Raw genomic sequence first — 21,560 nt, forward strand, 5'->3', positions numbered from 1 at the left:
TTTTTAAATTTTAAAACATGGTTTTAATTTTTAGAAACTTTCCTTTTTTAACTCCTACTTTAGGAAAGAGAGCTTGTAAAATTTTATAAGAGTTTTTTCTCTTGTAAAATTTTATAAGAGTTTTTTCTCTTGTAAAATTTTATTAAAAAAAAATATTTTTCCTTTCCTAAATATGGTGGCCGGCCACCTTGCTTGATGCCCAAGCAAGGAGCCGACCAAAACACAATCCTAAACTAAATAGGATTGATCACAACCATTGATTGGTGATTGATTCAATCAAGAGGAAAGAAAAGGAAAAATAAAAAGGGAAAAGGAAAAACTCTTGGATGATTTTATTTTTTTGTAAAAGGTTTTTCCTTATTTGCCTTGGGCAAGTAATATAAAAGAAGGGGTGAGGGGGCTTCATGAGACACAACTCTTATTCTCTTGCTTGGAGATCTCTTGGTGGTCGGCCCTCTCCTTTCTTCCTTTCCCTTTGCTCTCTTCTCCTTGGTGGTGGTGGTGGCAGAATTTTAGAAGAAGAGGAGGAAGCTTTTGGGTGGTGTTCATCTTGGAGGATCGTCGCCCACACGACGTCCAAGGCGAGGCGAGGAATACGGCAGAAGATCTCGAGGTTATTAGCTTACAAAGAGAAGGTATAACTAGTAATTTTCTTCCACATCATACTAGTTATTTTCTTTGTAAGAATTCTAAATACAAGAGGCAATTAGATCTAGTTTTTCGAATTTATTTTTCGAGTTTGTGTTTTCTTTTTTTTCGAATTTGTGATTTGATTGTTCTTTTTGGTTAACCTAGAGTTATTTAAGGAAATAAATATTAGCTTTCCTTAAAAGACTTTACCTAAGCGGTGGTGGTTGCTCCCATATCCAAGAAGGCCATGTGCCTCGCCATGCAGTCCTGGAAGCCAATTTTGGAAATTAATATTTATGGAACTAATAACTTAGGTAGATTTGAATCAATAGTGTTAAGTTCCGCTTACGATTCAAATCTAAACCATTAAGAACAGATAAGTTAAATTTGGAATCAATGATGTTAAGTTCTGTCTGCAATTCCTAATTTAACTTCTAAAGAACACAATAGGTTATTTAAGGAAAAGTTCGACACTTGTACAAAAAAATTTTGTACAGTGGAACTGGTACATTTTCCTAGGACAAACCAACAGAGGCTTGGTCCGGCCATTGGTTTTGCTTCAGTCGTCGGTTAGTCCTTCTAAAGCATCCTTACTCTGATACCACTTGTTGGTCCCCAGCAGCCGGTTAGAGTGGAGGTGAATAGCCCTAAAAAATATAAAAGCAAAGCTTTCTCGACTTATCGCTTAATTAAATCAAATACTTGTATAAAAAGAAATAAGAAGTAAATTAACTAAAGACAGAGGCATAGAAAGAGTTACTTGGTTTGCAATCAGAGGATTGCTAATCCAAGGATGTTAAAGCTCACTAAACAACTCCTTGGGCTGGAGTAGCCTCTTAAAATGTTGACAGCTCACAAACAAGTAGTAGAGCAGTGTAACGACCCGCCTTCTACTGACTAGGCTGTGAGGCGGATCGCTACATTATGCTGTGCTAAACTACTATTGCGGAAATCTGAATTGATTAAAATTTTACTAAACTGATTACTGTAAAATCTGAACTTAATATTCTAGGTATACCTAGGAGTTGTACACGTGCTAGGGAAGATAATCTATGCCTCTCGGATGTCCTGCTAGCTGTAATCGGCCATTTCAATCGATCCATGAATCGATTGAGCTGTCGGATCGATCCAGTGATCGATCCAACTTGATACTGGCACGGAGAAAAGCTCTAGATCGGTCGGCTGACCGATCCATAAGCTATATCGCTTCTGTATGTGGCTGGATCAGTCTACCGACCGATCCAGGAGTACACTGATCGGTCGGTAGACCGATCCAGTGGCTCACTGATCGGTCGGCTGACCGATCAGTGAGCTTCTGTACTCCCTGTTCGCATCTGGATCGGCCGGCTGACCGATCCATAACAGACGCTAACTCTCTGTTCGCGACTGGATCGGTCAGCTGACCGATCCAGTGGCACAACCCAATTCTGATCGATCTGGGTTTCTGATTTCGAACCAGAACCCCTGATTTCAGCACTATTTCGTGCCTCAATCACATTACATGTTCTAAGATGGCTAGGAAACACTCTAACAACCACAACTAACATTCTAACATCATAAAGAACAATGTTCTAAGCATAATAGAGTGCATGGTTAACTAATTCATAGCGATCAACATACTAAAGTGCAAATTGCTAAAACACTAAAAAGTACTAATGTTTAAACAAAGCTTGCTAGAGTTCCCTAAGATCTTCTTTCCAAGTTCCTGCCCACACACATCTTCGTAGCATTGCCCTCCAGCCTCCGCTAGTCCATCTTTCCTTTACCTTTATCTGCAGTATAAGGAAAAGAAAGTATCTATAAGCTTTCGCTTAGTAAGAAACCATCTACCTCACTAAAACATGCATTCGATGCAATATGCTTTTAAAACATGCTGTTTGAAAGTGCACTGATTAGACTGAAACATGGCATGTTATCATACATAGAAATCAAAGCTAGTCGTGGCATACTATCATCTAAACATGTGTAATAAAAGCTGAACATGAACACCAAAGATTGGCATACAAAGCTAACCATAACTATCATGTGTAACAACAAGGAAAAACTGAGCTGAACATGAATTAAACTAGTCTGGAACTGAATTCAAACTCAACTAACATAACTGATCTTTGTGAGTTTTGAAAAAACTATAATATAATAGATTAAAATACATAATCATACTGCTAATGGGCCCGGCAGCTGTACATGCTATGCGCGCATCCTCAACTAAACTCGGGGTTGCAAATCCCAAATTTAGCAAGGTTTACTAGGTTATCTAAACCTAGGGACCGACTATGGGAGCCCAGCCCAATGGATATCTAATCCTGTACAGTGCCACTAGTGAAAATAAAATACTGAATCATAGCTAATTAATTTACCTTGCTTCTACTAGGTTATCTGAACCTAGAGGCGACTGTGGGTGCCCACCCATTCGACCGTAGTCCCATATATGCTATGGCAAGGCTAACTAAACTATTTAAATGCTTTTATTGCATTTACTAAGCTATTAAAATGCCTAAGTTGCATTTTTCTGTGCTAAATAATTTAATCGAACACTTAGTATGCACTAATTCGCATCCTTGTGCCGAAAGTCTACATACTACTAAACTAAAACATGGAATTCACACGGAAGCTACTTATACTGTAGGTGAGGGGTTTCTTACCTCGTACGCTAATTTTCTTACAACTCTATTCGCTAGAATTCCGGTGGAGACGATCCTTTCGACAATCTCCTCGCTCCAACGCGTTCTTCTCACGGAGGGGAACGTCCTTGTGTCGGAGCCGCTGCCGGAAGATGTCCTTGAAGCCCTAGGAAAGGAACCCTAGGCTCCTTCTTGTGGTTGGCACCGAGAGCAAGAGAAGAGAAGGAGAGTCGGCGGTGAGGGTTTGAGGAGAGAAAAGCTACGATCCCAAAATAACTCTTCACTTAATTCCTCCCTATTTATATTAAGTGGGTATTTCGGCCCAACTTAAACTTAAATATAAATGTTTCCCTTTCCTTTCAGCACGGCCCTGCTGGGTTCAACTGGTTACTTAAGCGGTCTAAAGGTTTAGCGGACCCGAGAGGTCCCGGGTTCGATTCCCGCTTAAGCTATTTTGCTTTTCTAATTATTTTTGCTACTTTCGCTACTCTAAAAATTCCGGAAAAATATCCTAAAAATTCCAGAATAATTATAGAATATTTCTAATATAGTTTTGAGAATTTTCGGGTGTTACAAGCAGAAAAGAGAATCGTTTACAGGTGTTGTTCTACTACTGAAATCAGGGATGTATTTATAGCGCTAATTCGGGCGTTTGGAAGGATTCAGGGTGCCTAAGGGTGGATAAAATTTTATCTACGATACAACGAATTGTGACAGCTCAATAAAAGATAAGTTTTCTGGTCAGGGCGCTCAGACCGGGCTGAACTAGCCCGTGACTAGGCTTGAACTCCGGGTGATCTGGGCGCCTGGACCAGGTTCAAGCACCCGAATAGCTCCGGGCGCCTAGAGCGGAGTCAACTTCCAGTTGACTTTATGTCTAGGTCTTCCACTCCAGTTCTACTCGCTTGGGTGATTTCGGCCATCTGGAATAGAGACCATTTTTTGGCCTTCTCAAGCAACCATCCACTCCAACTTCTTGTCCCTCGAAAACGTCGTGCGCCTCCTTCTCGTCCGCCAACGTACTCTTTCGCAACGCCTCATCTCTCGGATGCACCAAGCTCGTCGACTCTCTCCTGTGTTATCCTTCTGCTAGTTGCATCTTTCGCTCAACCTTCTATACTCATATGTTCTTGCACGCTTAGACACAAGGTATCAAACCACAATATGACCTAACTTGATTTGGTTGATCACATCAAAACTACCATGAGGTACTTACAATTTCTAGTGATATTCTTTATATTTTGATAGTAGTCATGAAAAGTCAAATGGTGTAATTTATTTAGGAATGTGTTCAGTATGTGTCACAAACAATATCGATGTACTATTTAAAGAAAAACTTGTATAATGGCTTTCGTCATAGCAGGGTCCTAATCAATCATGATCATATTTGGTGCACTTTTAGACATGACTTCTATGAAATTGTTAAGCAACCAAACAAAAGACTCAGTTTTCTCATCACTTAGAAAGCTGCAACAAAAAATAATTGTTTGATGATGATGATAAACTCCTACATATGGTGTAAAAATTAACACATATTTATTAGTATTGTATGTCATATCAAATACAATTACTTCACCCAATACACTGTATACCCTCCTTGATATATGCTCCATCTAAAAATATCTATTAAATCTGTTATCTAAATCAATCCAGTAATCAAAGAAAAAAAAGATAAATTATTCTCTTTGTCATATGCAAATAACTCGATTAGTGTTTTGACATCGATACCTTTTTTCATCCCTTATCTATTTCTCAATGTTTTTAATATCTCTTTCTATTCAACCTATAAGCTCAGGCCTTCAATAATCTATCTCCAATAATCACATTTGTTGACAAGTTATCGCATTGGCCTTTGCAAACTATTGAGTCAATAGTTTTTTTGTTGCTAAAATATTATGATGTGAGCGTAGCAAATGCACCTTTGAAGGAGTCAAAAGTAGATGATTATGAATTTCTGTGAAGTTAGTGATAACTCAATTAGGCCAGTTTATTCTTTGACAAGTAAAATCTTTGGCTTACAACATGTTCTAACTTCACTATGTGATCTTTCTTTTTTCCATTGATCACCTTTTGCTTGTTTATTCTCATCTGCATGTCCTTATTCAAATCATATAATTATTTCCAAACAACTTCATTTGTTCTCTTAATTTTCTTACTATAGTTTATTCTTGCGCTAAATTTAGCTTCTCATATTTATTGGTTATAAACAAAAATGTCTCCTCTAGTGATGCAAAGTTCATCACAATTTTATCTTTTGGTCATCAATAACTTGGGGAATGTATAGTTGATCATCACCATCATTTTCTTCCATTACTGGGGAATATCAAATTCAGATGAAGTGAAGTTTTGCATATCACCATATAACCACACAAACATTCTAAATCAAATACACATAAAAGAGATAAATCAATCTTGTATAAACCATAGATGACACATATGCATCTAAGAAAACTGAACAGAGTATTAATAACAGTATTAATAACCATGATGATTGCCAAATTGAGTTCTCAAGTAAATATTAATATTCAAGAAGTTACTATCACCATGATATGACCCCAGCCTCAACTAAACAAAGATCAATATGGATAAACCTAAGAAAAGAGTGGATCAAGGGGCATGGCGGAGATTTCTTGCACTAGATTGCCCCAAAAAAAGAAGTGATGGCATTAGTGAGGGATCACGGCAGGTGTGAGGGACAAAAATGAGGACACGACGATGAAGTATGAGGGATCACGATGGTTAGGAGGGATGGAAATGAGAGGAGCGAGGAAAAGATAAACACTTCTCTCATAAAGGAAATGTAGAAATTGAGATGAGGAAAAAGTAGCCATCTTGATAAATCCAAAAGTGTATGAGAAATAAAGAGTATAAAGCCTTATATAGATAGATTAAGAAATCCTAAACCCTAAATTGAAAAGATAAAAGACTAAATTGTCTTAAAGGCTATAAACAAATAATTATAATAAATATATATAATCTAACATCCCCCCTCAAACTCATGATGCTACAACTAGAAGCATTGAGAGTTTATTAGACAAGAAATGGAAGTACAAAGCAAAATGAGCCTTGGTAAACATACCAGCTATATGTAGTGAGGAAGGAACAAAAGGTAGCATGATAGTATCAAGCTATAAATGATGACGAGTGAGATGACAATCAATCTCAATATGCTTAATTATCTCATGAAAAATTGTATTGCACACAATCTGAATGATACTCTAATTATCATAATGAAGATCAGTAGGTTACCAAAGAAAAATCCCATATTTGTAAGTAACCAACGTAACCAAACAATCTCACAAGTGGTGGTAGTCATGGCACGATACTCAGTTTCTATAGAAGATCTAATAATAACATCTTACTTCTTACTCTTCCAAGAGATAAGAGAATGTCCAAGAAAAATATAGAAACCAGTGGTTGACTTACGATTCGTAGGGTCACCTACTCAATCAGCATCAGAGTATGCACATAGATCTAATGAGGAAGTAAAAGGGGATAAGAGATTATGAAACTGAGTTTCCTAAAGATACTAGAGAATGCGAAGAATAGCAACCTAATGAACTATGGTCGATGCAGTGACAAACTAACTAACTACATGTACAACATGCGCAATATTAGGATGTGTCACAGTGAGATAAACCAAGCTTCCATGACTGTATGATAGAGGTTAGGATCTGGAAAGAACCATTTGATGGAGAGTACCGAGGCATTAGTCTTAGGGGAGTATCAACTACTCTGTTGTCAGTGAGACGTGCACACTCAAATAGATTAGCTTCTAAGACAAGAGATAACCTTTTGGCAAAGAGACAATCTTGATCCCCAGAAAATAGCATAGTAAACCCAAATTCTTTTATAGAGAAACAATGAGCTAATTCAAATTTCAAAGAGTCAATTCTATCAAAATCATCACCAATAATTATCATGTCATCCACATATAAAGATAAAAGTATATGACCTGCATGTGTGTACTTGACAAATAAAGTTGAATCATGATTACTAGGATAAAAGCCAAGTGAGACAATCACCGTGGAGAACTTCACAAACCAAGCATGTGGTGCTTATTTGAGTCCATAGAAAGCTTTGTGAAGTCTACAAACTTCACCAAGTCAGTAAGCAACTCCAAGAAGAGGCACCATATACACTTCTTCTTGAATATCACCATTCAAGAAGGCATTCTTGACATCCATTTGGGATATTTTTCATTGATGAATAGAGATAACAACAATTAACATACGAATGGTGGTCATACTCCTGAGAGTAGCCTTTAGTGACAAGACAAGGTTTGTATTATTCAACAAAATTATCAAATTTAATTTTGATCTTATAGACCCAATGAGAACCAATGGTGCTTTTCCCTAGTGGTAGAGGTACCAAATCCCAAGTATCAGTATGATGCATAACAGTTAATTCCTTGTCCATAGAATTCTGTCAAAGAGGGTTACTAATAGCTTTTCTATAGAATTAAAGCTCAGAAAGATGATGAACAAAGGAAACAAAAGAAGAAAAGGGACTAGAATAACAAGAATAAAGAAACTTAGGTAGTTTATTAGACTTACGAGGATGTGCAGACCGACGAGTGGGATTGTTTGCAATCTCACGAGGTGATAGAACACTCATAGGAGGGGGAGGGGGAGGCGATGTCTCGAGAATACTAGATTCAGTGAACCTATCATATGAAAAAGTAGTCATGGGGGAGGCTTAGTCAGTGTCAGTACTGAAGGGATCAATGCAAATAAGATCTGCATGAGTCATGCCATGTGGTAGAAGAGGTACGAAGAAGAAAGGAATATGCTTAAGAAACACAACATGACAAGAGTCATACAATTTTCTACTGACTAGATCAAAACAACAATATCCCTTTTGACAAACATCATAACCAAGGAAGACATGCAAAGTAGACCTAGAGGACAACTTATCACGCTCGATATGTAGTCAGTGAACAAAATAGGCACAACCTAAAACATATAAAAAGGAATAATCAGGAGCACGCCCATATTGCTTTTAAAAAGGAGGCAAACCTGAATTGTGAGAAGTTTAAATCCTATTAATTACATGAGTAGCAGTAAGAACTGCTTCTCCCCAAAAAAACACTTGGAACATCCGTAGATAATAAGAATGAGTGGGCTATCTCAACAAGATATCTATGCTTTATCTTTGCAACCCCATTATGTTCAAGTGTTTCTCAACACAAGGTTTGATGTATAGTACCTATGATGTAAGTTGATCCGGTGGTAAGAGGTCGGGACCCCCTAACGAGGGGTCAACGCCACGTGGAGGCCAAATGCCCAAGTAGCCCGCCGGAGAAGGGTGACCCGACCGGACTTGGAAGAAATGGATAAGACCGTTCGGCCGACCAAGGGACATTCGGTAATAAAAGGCGCCCCGACCGAATAGGGGTTCCGACGCTCTGTCGAAACAGTAGTTAAGAGCCGCGCGGAAGAACCAGGAGAAAATAACACTGCTAACAGTCTCTACATAGCACCTACTGGAAGTTTCCCCAGCACACTGAGGTCAACGGCAGGCCGGACGCGAGGTGAGTGTCGTCCGGCCAGCGCGTAAAAGGAGGAGGGGGTCGGCCGGACGGACTCCCTGTCCAGCCGGTCGGACGCCCTGGATTATGAGCAGTAAAGAAAGGGGAACATCTTCTGACAGCCGTCAAGTCATAAGGCCAGGCCATACTCCTAGTCTGACCACGAGATGTCCTGTTGTCCCATCGAAGGCGCAGTGGGACTGTTGCAGTATGGTGTCAGGTAAGCTCTCTTACAGGTGCATACCGGGGTATGGGCTGCAGACACATATGCACCTCGGTGGACGTGCATTAGTTCTTTCCTCGCTCTATATAAAGAACCTCTCACTTCGCCGGACGCATTCAACGAGCTTGGGAGCTACTTTTTCCACCACTTGTTTACCTGACTTGAGCGTCGGAGGGTCGCCGCCGAGAACCCCTTCCCGGCCCGACTTCTGTGCAGGTTCGCCGGAGCACCGTCCGACCGGCCGAGGATCTACGTCAGCTATTAGGGGAGCGTCACGTGCCCAGCGTCCGTTGGTTCGGCGATTCGGACAGGATCAATTTGGCGCCGTCTGTGGGAACGCTCCTACATCCGACCGGAAACAATGGATGAGGCTGGACGACAACACACGGTGACGCTTTCTACAGAAGAACTCGACGCTCTGGTCGAGATAAGGGCCGCCAAACTTGTGGAGCAAAAACAGAAAGCAGCAGCCAAGCGGCCGGAGCAACAAGCAACGTCTGCGTCGGGTGGCCGAGCGGAAGCACCTCAAGCCACCGTCTCATTTCATCGAGCCCTATTCTGCACCCCTGAAGTCGTACCAGCTCGTAGAGATAGAGGATCTTCTTCAGACGAAATGCCTAGGCGAGATGACAGAAAGGGGAAAGCCCCCCGAGCGGACTCATCTCCCGAGCGGATCAATCGCCAATTTTCGGAGGCTATTCTACAAGACCCTCTGCCCAAGCACTACGTACCTCCGACGATCGACGAGTACAATGGAACAACTGACCCGGATGATCACCTGGGTAAGTTTGATAACACAGCTACGCTCCATCAATACACAGATGGAGTAAAGTGCCGAGTTTTTCTTACCACTCTCTCGGGATCGGCCCAACGGTGGTTTCGGAGGCTGCCGGACGGATCCATCACAAGCTTCAAGGACTTCCGAATGGCCTTCCTCCACCACTTCGCCAGCAGTCGGCGTTATCAGAAGACAAGTGTCAGCTTGTTCGCCATCAAGCAAGAGCCGAGAGAATCGCTCCGAGCTTACATCCAGCGGTTCAACAAGGTGGCAATGGATATTCCAACGGCCACCTCGGAGACGATGATGAATGCCTTCACGCAAGGCCTTGTGGATGGCGATTTCTTCCGATCGCTCATCTGAAAGCCGCCCCGGGACTATGATCACATGCTACACCGGGCGAACGAATACATCAACGTTGAAGAAGCGCAAGCGGCAAGGAAAAAAGAAACAACAGCCGAGCGGGCACCTCAGGCCGAGCGGAAACAGCACGCCGCTCATCAACCACCTAGAGGACCGAGGGCCGAAGCAATCCGCTCCCCTCGTGTGAGGTCCCAAGTGCAAGAAGTAGCTGCCGCTCGGCCCAAGCCAAAGAAGAACTGGACCCCTATGTTCTGCTCCTTCCACCGGACGGATACGCACAACACAAGGGATTGTCGAAGTCTTCCCTTCGTGGCTAATCCCATTCCCAGGAATGCCGGACGACGGTCTCCTTCCGTCGATAGGAGACAAAGGACCCATGAAGCCGACCGGACCCGCACCGATAGGCGACATCAGCAGACGCCCGATCGGCATCGTTCTCCAAGACAGAAGAATCGCCGAGCGTCCAGAGAACGGTCCCGACTGTCCACTCGGGAAGAGGAAAATAGAAGCAATACTTCCCGAGGCGAGATCAACGTTATTGCTGGCGGGCCGACCGGAGGAGACTCCAACCGAGCTAGAAAAGCGAGCGTCCGGCAGCTCCAGATTCACGCGGTCGGTTGTAGCCAAGAGCGGGCCAGCGGACCGGAAATCATTTTCGGGCCAGGGGACTTGGAAGGAGTGGAAGTGCCCCACGACGACGCTCTGCTCATTAAAGCGGTAATAGCCAATTACACTATTCACCGCATATTTGTTGACACAGGGAGCTCAGTCAACATCATATTAAAGAAGGCGTTTGATCAGCTGCAAATTGATCGAGCCGAGCTGCTGCCCATGACAACTCCGCTCTACGGGTTTACGGGTAACGAAGTTCAGCCAGCCGGACAGATCCGGCTGGCTACCTCGCTGGGAGAAGAGCCGCTCAGGAGGACCAGGACAATAAACTTCGTGGTGGTCGACTCTCCCTCGTCCTACAACGTCATTTTGGGACGACCGGCGCTCAGCGAATTCCGAGCGGTCGTCTCAACCTTCCACCAGAAGATCAAGTTCCCTGTCGAAGACAAAGTGGGAGAAGTACAGGGAGATCAGCTAGCAGCTCGGCGATGCTACATAGAGATGGTCCGAGCAGAAACCAATTCCGCTCGGAAAACGCCCCGGATTGAGGTAAACACCATCACAGAAAAGTCTCCCTCTTTAGTTTATGAAGAAAAAGAGGAAGTACAGATACACCCGGTCCGACCGAAGGCCACGACTTTTATAGCGTCCGATCTGGAGGAGAAGCAGAAAGAGGAGCTGACCCAGTGCCTCCAAAGGAATCATGATGTCTTCGTCTGGTCGACACATGAGCTGCCCGGAATTTCGCCGAGCATAGCGCAGCATGAGTTGCATGTCCGACCGGACGCTCGGCCGGTAAAGCAGAGAAAAAGAGATTTCAGCGCCGAGCAGAACTCCATCATCCGGGCGGAAGTCGAGAAGCTTCTAGAGGCTGGCCATATACGAGAAGTGCAGTTCCCGAGCTGGCTGGCTAACGTAGTGTTAGTCTCCAAGCCGGGCAACAAGTGGAGAGTATGCATAGATTTTCGGGATCTCAACAAAGCTTGCCCGAAAGATTTTTATCCTCTGCCCCGGATAGATCAGCTAGTGGATTCTACGGCCGGCTGTGAATTAATTTGTATGCTCGACGCTTACCAGGGCTATCACCAAGTGCCGCTCGCCAGAGAAGATCAAGAAAAAGTCAGCTTCGTGACGGCCGATGGCACCTATTGCTATAATGTAATGCCGTTCGGATTGAAGAATGCAGGGGCCACATATCAGCGCTTGATGAATAAAGTATTCAGAGAGCAGATCGGACGGAATCTAGAAGTTTATGTGGACGACATTCTCATTAAGTCCGTCCGAGCGGCCGATCTCTTCAAGGACATGGAAGAAACCTTCCGAACGCTGCGCAAATATGGAGTCAAGCTAAATCCCCAGAAGTGCCTGTTCGGAGCAAAAGGAGGGCATTTTCTGGGATACATAGTGACCGAGCGGGGAATCGAAGCAAATCCCAGCAAGGTGAAAGCTCTACAAGACATGCCGCCTCCAAGAAATACAAGGGAAGTGCAGCGTTTGACCGGTCGGATAACCGCACTGTCCCGATTCATCTCCAAAACTGCCGACCGGAGCCTCCCTTTCTTCAAAATTTTGCGCAAGGCCACTAAATTTCACTGGGACGAAGAATACGACCGGGCATTTGAAGATTTGAAGGCATATCTGAACTCCCTCCCAGTATTAGCCAAGCCGACTGCGGGTGAGCCACTGTGTATTTATTTATCTTCCACCGAACAAGCAATTGGCTCAGCACTAGTGAGGGCGAGCGGAGAGGAGCCGGTGTATTTCCTCAGTCATATTTTAAAAGACGCTGAATCTCGCTACACTGGGCTCGAAAAATTGGCTTTTGCTCTGGTCCTCGCCGCTCGGCGCCTTCGCCCATACTTTCTAGCGCATACTATTATTGTCAAAACCAATAGCCCGCTCGGGCGTGTACTATTGAATCCAGAAGCTTCCGGGTGGCTCATCAAGTGGGCGACGGAATTAAGTGAATTTGACATCCAATACCAGCCCCGCTCGGCGATCAGAGCGCAATCCTTGGCCGATTTTGTGACTGAAGTGCAAAGGCCGGAGCCGGAAGCTATGTGGAGAATATATGTGGATGGGTCGTCCACTCGGCTCGGAAGCGGGATTGGAATATTGCTGCTCTCACCTCAAGAAGAAAAGATGCACTTATCCGTCCGGCTAGATTATAAAGCTACCAACAATGAAGCAGAATATGAGGCCCTCATAGCCGGCTTGCAGGCAGCTCGGCATGTTGGCGCCGGTCGGGTAACACTTCATTCTGATTCGCAGTTGGCCGCACAGCAGCTATCTGGCACATTTGAAATTAACAGCGCCCGGCTCAAGCTCTATGCTGAAGCGTTTGAGAAACTTAAAGCCAATTTCAGAGAAGTTGTCGTCCAGAAGATTCCCAGAGCCGAAAATCAAGCAGCCGATGAGTTAGCCAAACTCGCGAGCTCAATAACGTCGGTCGCCATTCAACAGCCGATTGAAAAAGTACTGTTGGTGGCGCACGTCGGCCGGATGGAAGGCCTCACGTTTCCAAGCGACTGGCGGACACCCATCATAGAGTTCCTCCGCTCGGGCGCCACCCCATTCAATGAGAATGAAGCCCGGCTGCTAAGAAGGAGAGCTGATCGGTTCACACTCATCGGCGATCAGCTTTACAAAAAGGCTTTCTCACGCCCGTTGTTGAAGTGCGTGAGCTCGGAGGACTCGGCTTACATCCTCCAAGAAGTGCATCAAGGATCGTGCGGAGGGCACCCGGGCGGACGATCACTAGCTAAGAAAATCCTGCTAGCCGGATACTTTTGGCCAACCTTACAAGCGGACGCCGCTCGGACCGTGTCGACATGCCTTTCGTGCCAGAAGTACCATAATTTCTACCACCGTCCGGCAGAGGAAATGAAGGCATCAACAGTTTCCTGTCCGTTCGATCAATGGGGAATGGATATCGTCGGTCCATTCCCGATGGCGACCGGGCAGCGGAAATTTTTGCTAGTGGCGGTTGATTATTTTTCCAAGTGGGTGGAAGCCGAGCCGCTAGCCAGGATCACCGAACATATGGTCAAAAAAATCATATGGCAGCACATCATATGTCGGTTCGGCATCCCTCGTCGACTGATTTCCGACAACGGACGGCAATTCACAGGCAAAATTCTCAAAGATTGGTGCCAAAGCTTCGGCATTGAACAACACTTCACATCTGTAGCCTATCCCCAAAGCAATGGCCAAGCCGAAGTAGCCAATCGAGAAATTCTTCGCATTCTGCGCGCTCGGCTCGACCATTTGGGAGGAAGTTGGGTAGATGAAGTGTCGGGCGTCCTATGGGCCCTCTAAACGACTCCAAAGGAAGGCACGGGCGTCACGTCGTTCCACCTGGTGTACGGCAGCGAGGCGGTCATTCCGGTTGAAGTGGGAGTTGAGTCCGCTCGATCCAAAATTATGATGGGGACAACGCCGAGCGGAGGAACCTGGAGCTGGATTTGGTCGATGAAGAAAGAGCCAAGGCAGCCGTCCGGCTGATGGCGTACCGGCAGCGGATGAAGCAAAGCTACAATCGCCGAGTAATTCCCAGATCATTCCAGGTCGGCGACCTTGTTTGGAAGAAAGTCAAGCCGGTCGGCGACGTCGGTAAGCTGGAAGCTCCCTGGGCAGGCCCCTTCAAGATTATTGAAAAGCTCCGCTCAGGAGCTTACTATTTGGAAGACGAGGACGGACGGCAATTGGATCGGCCATGGAGCACAAACCATCTCCAGCCTTATCGAGCTGGATGAGAAGTGCACCAATGTAACTCATTTTTGTATGCTAGTTTTTGTGTCCTTATAATGCAGGAAGCAAAAAGATAAAAACGCCCTGAGCATTATCCGCTGAAAAACCCCGTACCGATCGGACGGAGCGTGTATTATCCGAAGCGAGATTGAGGTCAGAGATCTCGCGCCGTCCGGCTGGAAGTATGTTAACCGAGGCAAAGGCTCAACAACGAAGGCCCCGAGTCGTTCGGCCGGAGGTGTATTACACGAGCCAAGCGCTCGACGAAGAAGATCCCTAGCCGTTCGGCCTGGATTCCGTTAGTCGAGCCGGCGTCTATAAATGTCCGAGCGGAATACCGTCGAGCTCCGACGTTAAATATCGAGAGACGAGCCGGCGTCTATAAACTTCCGAGTCGAGGACCGTCGAGCTCCGACGTTAAATATCGAGAGACGAGCCGGCGTCTATAAACTTCCGAGCGGAGGACCGTCGAGCTCCGACGTTAAATATCGAGAGACGAGCCGGCGTCTATAAACATCCGAGCGGAGGACCGTCGAGCTCCGACGTTAAATATCGAGAGACGAGCCGGCGTCTATAAACTTCCGAGCGGAGGACCGTCGAGCTCCGACGTTAAATATCGAGAGACGAGCTTAAACATCCGAGCGGAGGACCGCCGAGCTCCGGCGTTAACTATCGAGAGACGAGCCGGCGTCTATAAACTTCCGAGCGGAGGACCGCCGAGCTCCGACGTTAAATATCGAGACGAGCCGGCGTCTATAAACTTCCGAGCGGAGGACCGTCGAGCCCGGCGTTAAATATCGAGACGAACCGCGCTATAAACATCCGGCGGAGGACCGCCGAGCTCCGACGTTAAATATCGAGAGACGAGCCGCATCTATACTTCCGAGCGGAGGACCGCCGAGCTCCGACGTTAAATATCGAGACGAGCCGGCGTCTATAAACTTCGAGCGGAGGACCGTCGAGCTCGACGTTAAATATCGGGAGACGCGCCGGCGTCTATAAACATCCGAGCGGAGGACCGTCGAGCTCCGACGTTAAATATCGAGAGACGAGCCGGCGTCTATAAACTTCCGAGCGGAGGACCGTCGAGCTCCGACGTTAAATATCGAGAGACGAGCCGGCGTCTATAAACATCCGAGCGGAGGACCGTCGAGCTCCGACGTAAAATATCGAGAGAAGAGCCGGCGTCTATAAACTTTCGAGCGGAGGACCGTCGAGCTCCGACGTTAACTATCGAGAGACGAGCCGGCGTCTATAAACTTCCGAGCGGAGGACCGTCGAGCTCCGACGTTAAATATCGAGAGACTAGCCGGCGTCTATAAACTTCCGAGCGGAGGACCGTCGAGCTCCGAAGTTAAATATCGAGAGACGAGCCGGCGTCTATAAACTTCCGAGCAGAGGACCGTCGAGCTCCGACGTTAAATATCGAGAGACGAGCCGACGTCTATAAACTTCCGAGCGGAGGACCGTCGAGCTCCGACGTTAAATATCGAGAGACGAGCCGACATCTATAAACTTTCGAGCGGAGGACCGTCGAGCTCCGACGTTAAATATCGAGAGACGAGCCGGCGTCTATAAACTTCCGAGCGGAAGACCGTCGAGCTCCGACGTTAAATATCGAGAGACGAGCCGGCGTCTATAAACGTCCGAGCGGCTCGCATTGCAAGAATCTAGCGCAAACCCCTTTAAGGTAAAGCGTTTAATTAACATTTCTTCTAAAACCTCTAATTTAAGTCTAGGGTCTAAAGTAAATGCAACTAAATAAATCTTAAGAATATAATAAAAAAAAATTATTTTGCTTTCATTTGCCGATATGCAAGGAGATAAAAATGCATTCATATTATGTTCATTTAAAACTAAAACTATATAAGAAGTAGGATAATAAACACCGAAAAATTATTCGGTTGCATCATTAAATATTTTTCAAATTTCACAAATACTACTATAAATATTTCATTAGTGTGAAAATAAATATATATTTGTATTTTCAGTATTTTATGCAAAAAATGAAAATAATAATTTTTTTATTTAAATGAATCTTGTAATATTTGATATGTTTAATTCTAATGTACTGGTATATCATGTGTGGAATCTATCACATTGTTTCATTATATAGTAGGATGCAGTCATAAATAAAAATAATAATAATTTTAATTAATTGAATTTTATTTTTTATAAATTTTAATCTATCTTGTATACATAAATTAAAAATATGGCATATATAACGAATATGAAAAAATAAATCATCAAGTTGACATATAAACTTAAAGTTCTTCGATACTTGTAGTATTAGAACTAGAATTATCAAATAATATTAAAAACAATTTAGAAGTTAATCCATATTTTCTAAAATTAGTATAATAATTGAGAGATGATGTGAGTATTGTGTGATTTATCTAAAACTCTATACACTAATAAATGTTTTTTGAATTTTTTAGGTGTTATCAATCCAATGGAGTCACACCTATATAAGAATATGTTTGACAATGATCACTCAAAATATCATAACATAAATAAATTTTATTATTTAATTTTCTAAATTATTCAATTAAATCTTTTTTTACCTTATTATTTTTTAAAATTTATGAGTAAGTGTTGTTCGAGAAACACGTTTAACAGATAGATTAAGTAATTTTTGACAAAAAAATATTCAAATGTTCATTTAAACTCAAAACTAAAAGAAAGATGTTCTAAAAAATAAATATAATAAATAATCTTAATCTATTATCAGAATATATAGATAAACTTGAATTGATACCTTTGCTAGTAAAGGAAAGTCTAGATAATTGTGTTTGAGAATGTTTGATTTCTATTTCTATCAGTTTTTTTTGTTTCGATGTGTCATTTCAATGACTTATAGTCTCTTCCTGATTGGAATTTGTAGAAGGATTTATAAAATTTACATTTTTCACACATTTCTCCGAATGAAAAAGTGATTTTCTTAAAATGATTAGTAAAAATAGACAATTTTAAAGGAGTATCCCGAACCTTAGAAGTATCAATACTTCCTTATGTCTCGAGTGTTAGGACTTGCTTTGGCTCATCATCAATAAATTAAATGTTGTTGAGATTCATATTTCAAATTGGATATTTCCTTGCCATATGAGACTGAGATGATGAAGCTCCTCCCATTATAATTGAAGAATTGAAGTCAAAAGTGATTGAAATTTCAGAATTGAGAGATGATAGTAGAAAGGATAGTGTGAAAATAATTAAATGAGCAGTCTATTCATAAAGTTTAGAGAATAACAAACATTAAATTGTAGTCATTAATTAAAAAATAATCAAATAATTTCAGTCATTTAAAAAAATAAACCCCTCCAACTGTGACAAAGTAAGAATTGAATTCTCCTCGTCTTTTGAAGATTTGGGTTTATAAAAAATTTTACAATGTAAAGGAAGGATTTCTGTCTTTCCCATAAGAAAAGTATATATGATTCCTTCGCCCATCATGAATAACACCCTTATCAAATTGCAAAGGTCTATCCAATAGTATATTCCCAACATTCATAAGAGTTACGTCACACCAATTTTTATCATGATAGTTTTTACCTATAGAAAAAGAAGCAAGGCATTCTTTATCAATTCATACCTCATTGTCTCTCTTTATCCATGAGACTACATATAGGTGAAGATGGGGCACCACTGAGAATTGAAGCTTGTCTACCATTTATCGAGAAATAAAATTCTCAAAACTGCTGCGATCAATAACTAGTGAACACACCTTCCCATTTGACTTGCACATTGTTTTAAAGATATTATATCGAAGTTAATTTTGATCATTATCTTGCTTAGGAGCTACAAGTACTCTTTGAATAACCAAACATTTGCCCTCCTCTGGTTCGATATCTTCTCTTACATAGTCACCATAATCATCATATTTCTATGTTTCATCTCCTTCATTTATATTAGTTGCACCATCATCACTTCTCCGCCTTGGACATTCATTCATGTAATTGTTATGATGTATACTAAAAGCCTAGCTTTTTGTATGAACATTTATTTTGAAATGAGAATCACATTGGTCAAATGTCTGCATTTAGTAAAATGTAGTTGTCCATTTAATTTATATTGTAGATAACATGGTATGTGGTGTGATGTAGCCGAATCTGTCACATCCGCTAATCAAATTGTACAAATGTATTTTTCACTGAACCCCTTAATTTCACAATAACGTTGTAGTAACGAGCCCAGGATCGATCCGAGGAACCAACGGTAGAATGTAATTTAGGATTGTCTTTTATTCCTATTTTTGGGGTTTCCGATATAAAAATGGAATTGGGGGGAATTAAACTTGAATTAAAATCTAGCAGAGGAAAAACACAACAATTAAGGAATTAATCTAAAGCAAGAGTGAAACCTAACTATGTGCCAATGAACACTTGTGTGCCAACAATCAAACCTTAACGCATTGTCACTCCTACATTGAGATTAAGTCATTGACACACAATTAAACTAAGAATGAGATAACAAGACTCAAATTAAACCTAATCTAAAGCATTGAAATCTTAACTACAGAAATTAACCTACTGAACAATGATACAAATTAAGCTAAGCAAGATTAAGAACAATTTCAAACTCAATTGAACCTAATTAACCAAGACACTTGAATTAAAACAATTAAGTTAAAAACTATGATTACTGAATCAAAATATAATAAACTGAAATGGAAATCTATCAATAGTAAAAAGAATGAAAAAGTTAAACCCTAAACCATCTCTACACCAAATCAATTCTCACGGCAATTTCTCCTTGTCGTCACACAAGGAAACAGCAGAGAACACTCCAACTGTAATTGGGGAAAACAACCTCAGTAGCTACACTTAGCTCAGCCTTCACCAGCACCATCGGAGACCACTCCAAACGAAGCTAATGAAGATCGGTGCCGCCCAACTCTAGAAATCTGTAATTCTACTATGCTGGAAACTCTGAGCTGTGGTGGAGTCGATGGTGGATCGAAGATCGTCGGAAGGGTTTAGGTACCACCGGAGGACCACCGCCGGTGAACAACTGTAAAGCGGAGCCACTGCATCGGAGGAACACCGCCGAGCAGGGTAGAAACAGAGTCGCCGAAGCAGAATCGTCGCCGCAGGACCACCTTGAAGCGATGCTCAGATACGGAAGCTGGACGCCAGTAGAAGGAAGTGTCAACGCCAATGAAACTCGCCGAGAAGTGGATCTGAAGTGGGGATGGGAGCGTCGGCGGAGGAAGACGAAGCTACAGTGAAAAATCGCGATCCAACGCCGAGTTGAGTACACTGTAGCTTCTCAAAGCTTTTATACCCCTTTCAAATCTGATCGAATGGCTGAGAATGTTTCAGACTAAATCAATGGTGAAAAGTCATCCAAAATCTGATCCGAAGGTGCTGATGTTGATCTAAGGTCTGGATCTACTCTCCCTTAGGTCGGATCATCCAGATCATCACTGGATGGTCCAGATCTGCCCAGTCTTCAATGAACGGTCCAGATTTGATTCGGCTTGATCAATGGCTAGATGAACTCAGATCTGGATCAAAACTTCTGGATCTTCAACAGATGGTTCAGATCTCTCCTATTCTTGATGAACGGCCCAAATCAACCCAAAGCTTGATCTTCTCGTTTAAATTCCAATTCGAGCCCAATTTCGGTCCAAATAGATCCAAATCTAAGATCCTTTGATGCCTACAAAATAAGAATCAAATATTAGCATCAAATAGCACAAAAATAAGATAATTTGCAATTAAGTCCAAAATCTATGCAATGCACAAAAAATGTAATGTAACCATGATTTAAACTATGAAACCAACATCAAAACCATGCATAAATGAATCAAAATAATGCAGTAAAATCATGGTTATCATGGTGCTACACAAAAGATCATGTTATCAGTTCCTTATAAATTATAAATAGTAGCTCACAACCAAGATGGATTGGGGTAATCCGTTGGAATGGTTGTAGTGTAATTTGATATTAGTTTGTCTTGACTATAAAATTAACTAGTACAGTATGTGTATATTGAGCAGGACCATTTGAGATTGTTTCTTTTTATACTGACTGTATAAAAGAACAGAACCTCTGTTATTATGGATGTGCATACTCTTAATCCCGATATAATAACAAGCACATATACTTAGTATTTATTTCTTTAATTTATCAATGGGTGAGATTTATTCATTAAATCAATAAGCCTTATAAGTTGGCAAATAATATTATTTATATGGTGTGTTGTTGATTATAGAAGAAAATTGTGTCCTAGTTATCTAGGATGATGATGTCCCCTTGAGGAGCTCATAAGGATTATCATGTAAATCTTGTAGGTGGACTTAGTCCGGCATGATAATGAAGTTGAGTGGTACTACTCTTGGAGCTAGATATTAATTAAGTGGGTTGTTAGTAACTCATTTAATTAATGGACATTCGATATCTTAAACACAGGGAGACTAATGCACTCATGATAAGAAGGAGTTCATAATGTAATATGAGATTGGTGCAGTAGTTCAATAATGACTCTTTAGTGGTATGAGTTATTATTGATGAACTTGAGTTGGGTGTTCGGGTCAAACACAGGAAGCTCAAGTCCATCAGGAGGCCAAAACCAATTCCTCCTCTAGGTCCCTGTTGTAGCCTCTTATTAAAAGCCTTTTTATCCACCCAAAGCCTAGCTTCTTACCCAAGCTAGGGGTCGGCCACATCCTTGCTTGGTGCCCAAGCAAGGGTCCGGCCAAGCCCATCTTGGTGTCCAAGATGTGGCCGGTCAAGCCTTGCTTGGTGACCAAGCAAGGGGCCGACCACTAAAGAAATAAAAAGAGAGATTTTAATTTTTTTTAAATATTTCCTTTTATAGCAATCTACAAAGGATTAAAAGAGAGATTTTAATTTTAAAATCTTTCCTTTTTTGATGCCATCCACATGATTTTAAAAGAGAGTTTTAAATTTTAAAATCTTTCCTTTTTTGTTGTCATCTATAATGGTTTTAAAAGAGAGATTTTAATTTTGATAAAACTTTCCTTTTTTGTAACCATGATTTAGAAGAGAAGTTTAATTTTAAAATCTTTCCTTTTTGTAGACATCTAC

The sequence above is a fragment of the Zingiber officinale genome, chromosome 5B, assembly GCF_018446385.1.
Source record: "Zingiber officinale cultivar Zhangliang chromosome 5B, Zo_v1.1, whole genome shotgun sequence".
Taxonomy (NCBI): Eukaryota; Viridiplantae; Streptophyta; class Magnoliopsida; order Zingiberales; family Zingiberaceae; genus Zingiber; species Zingiber officinale.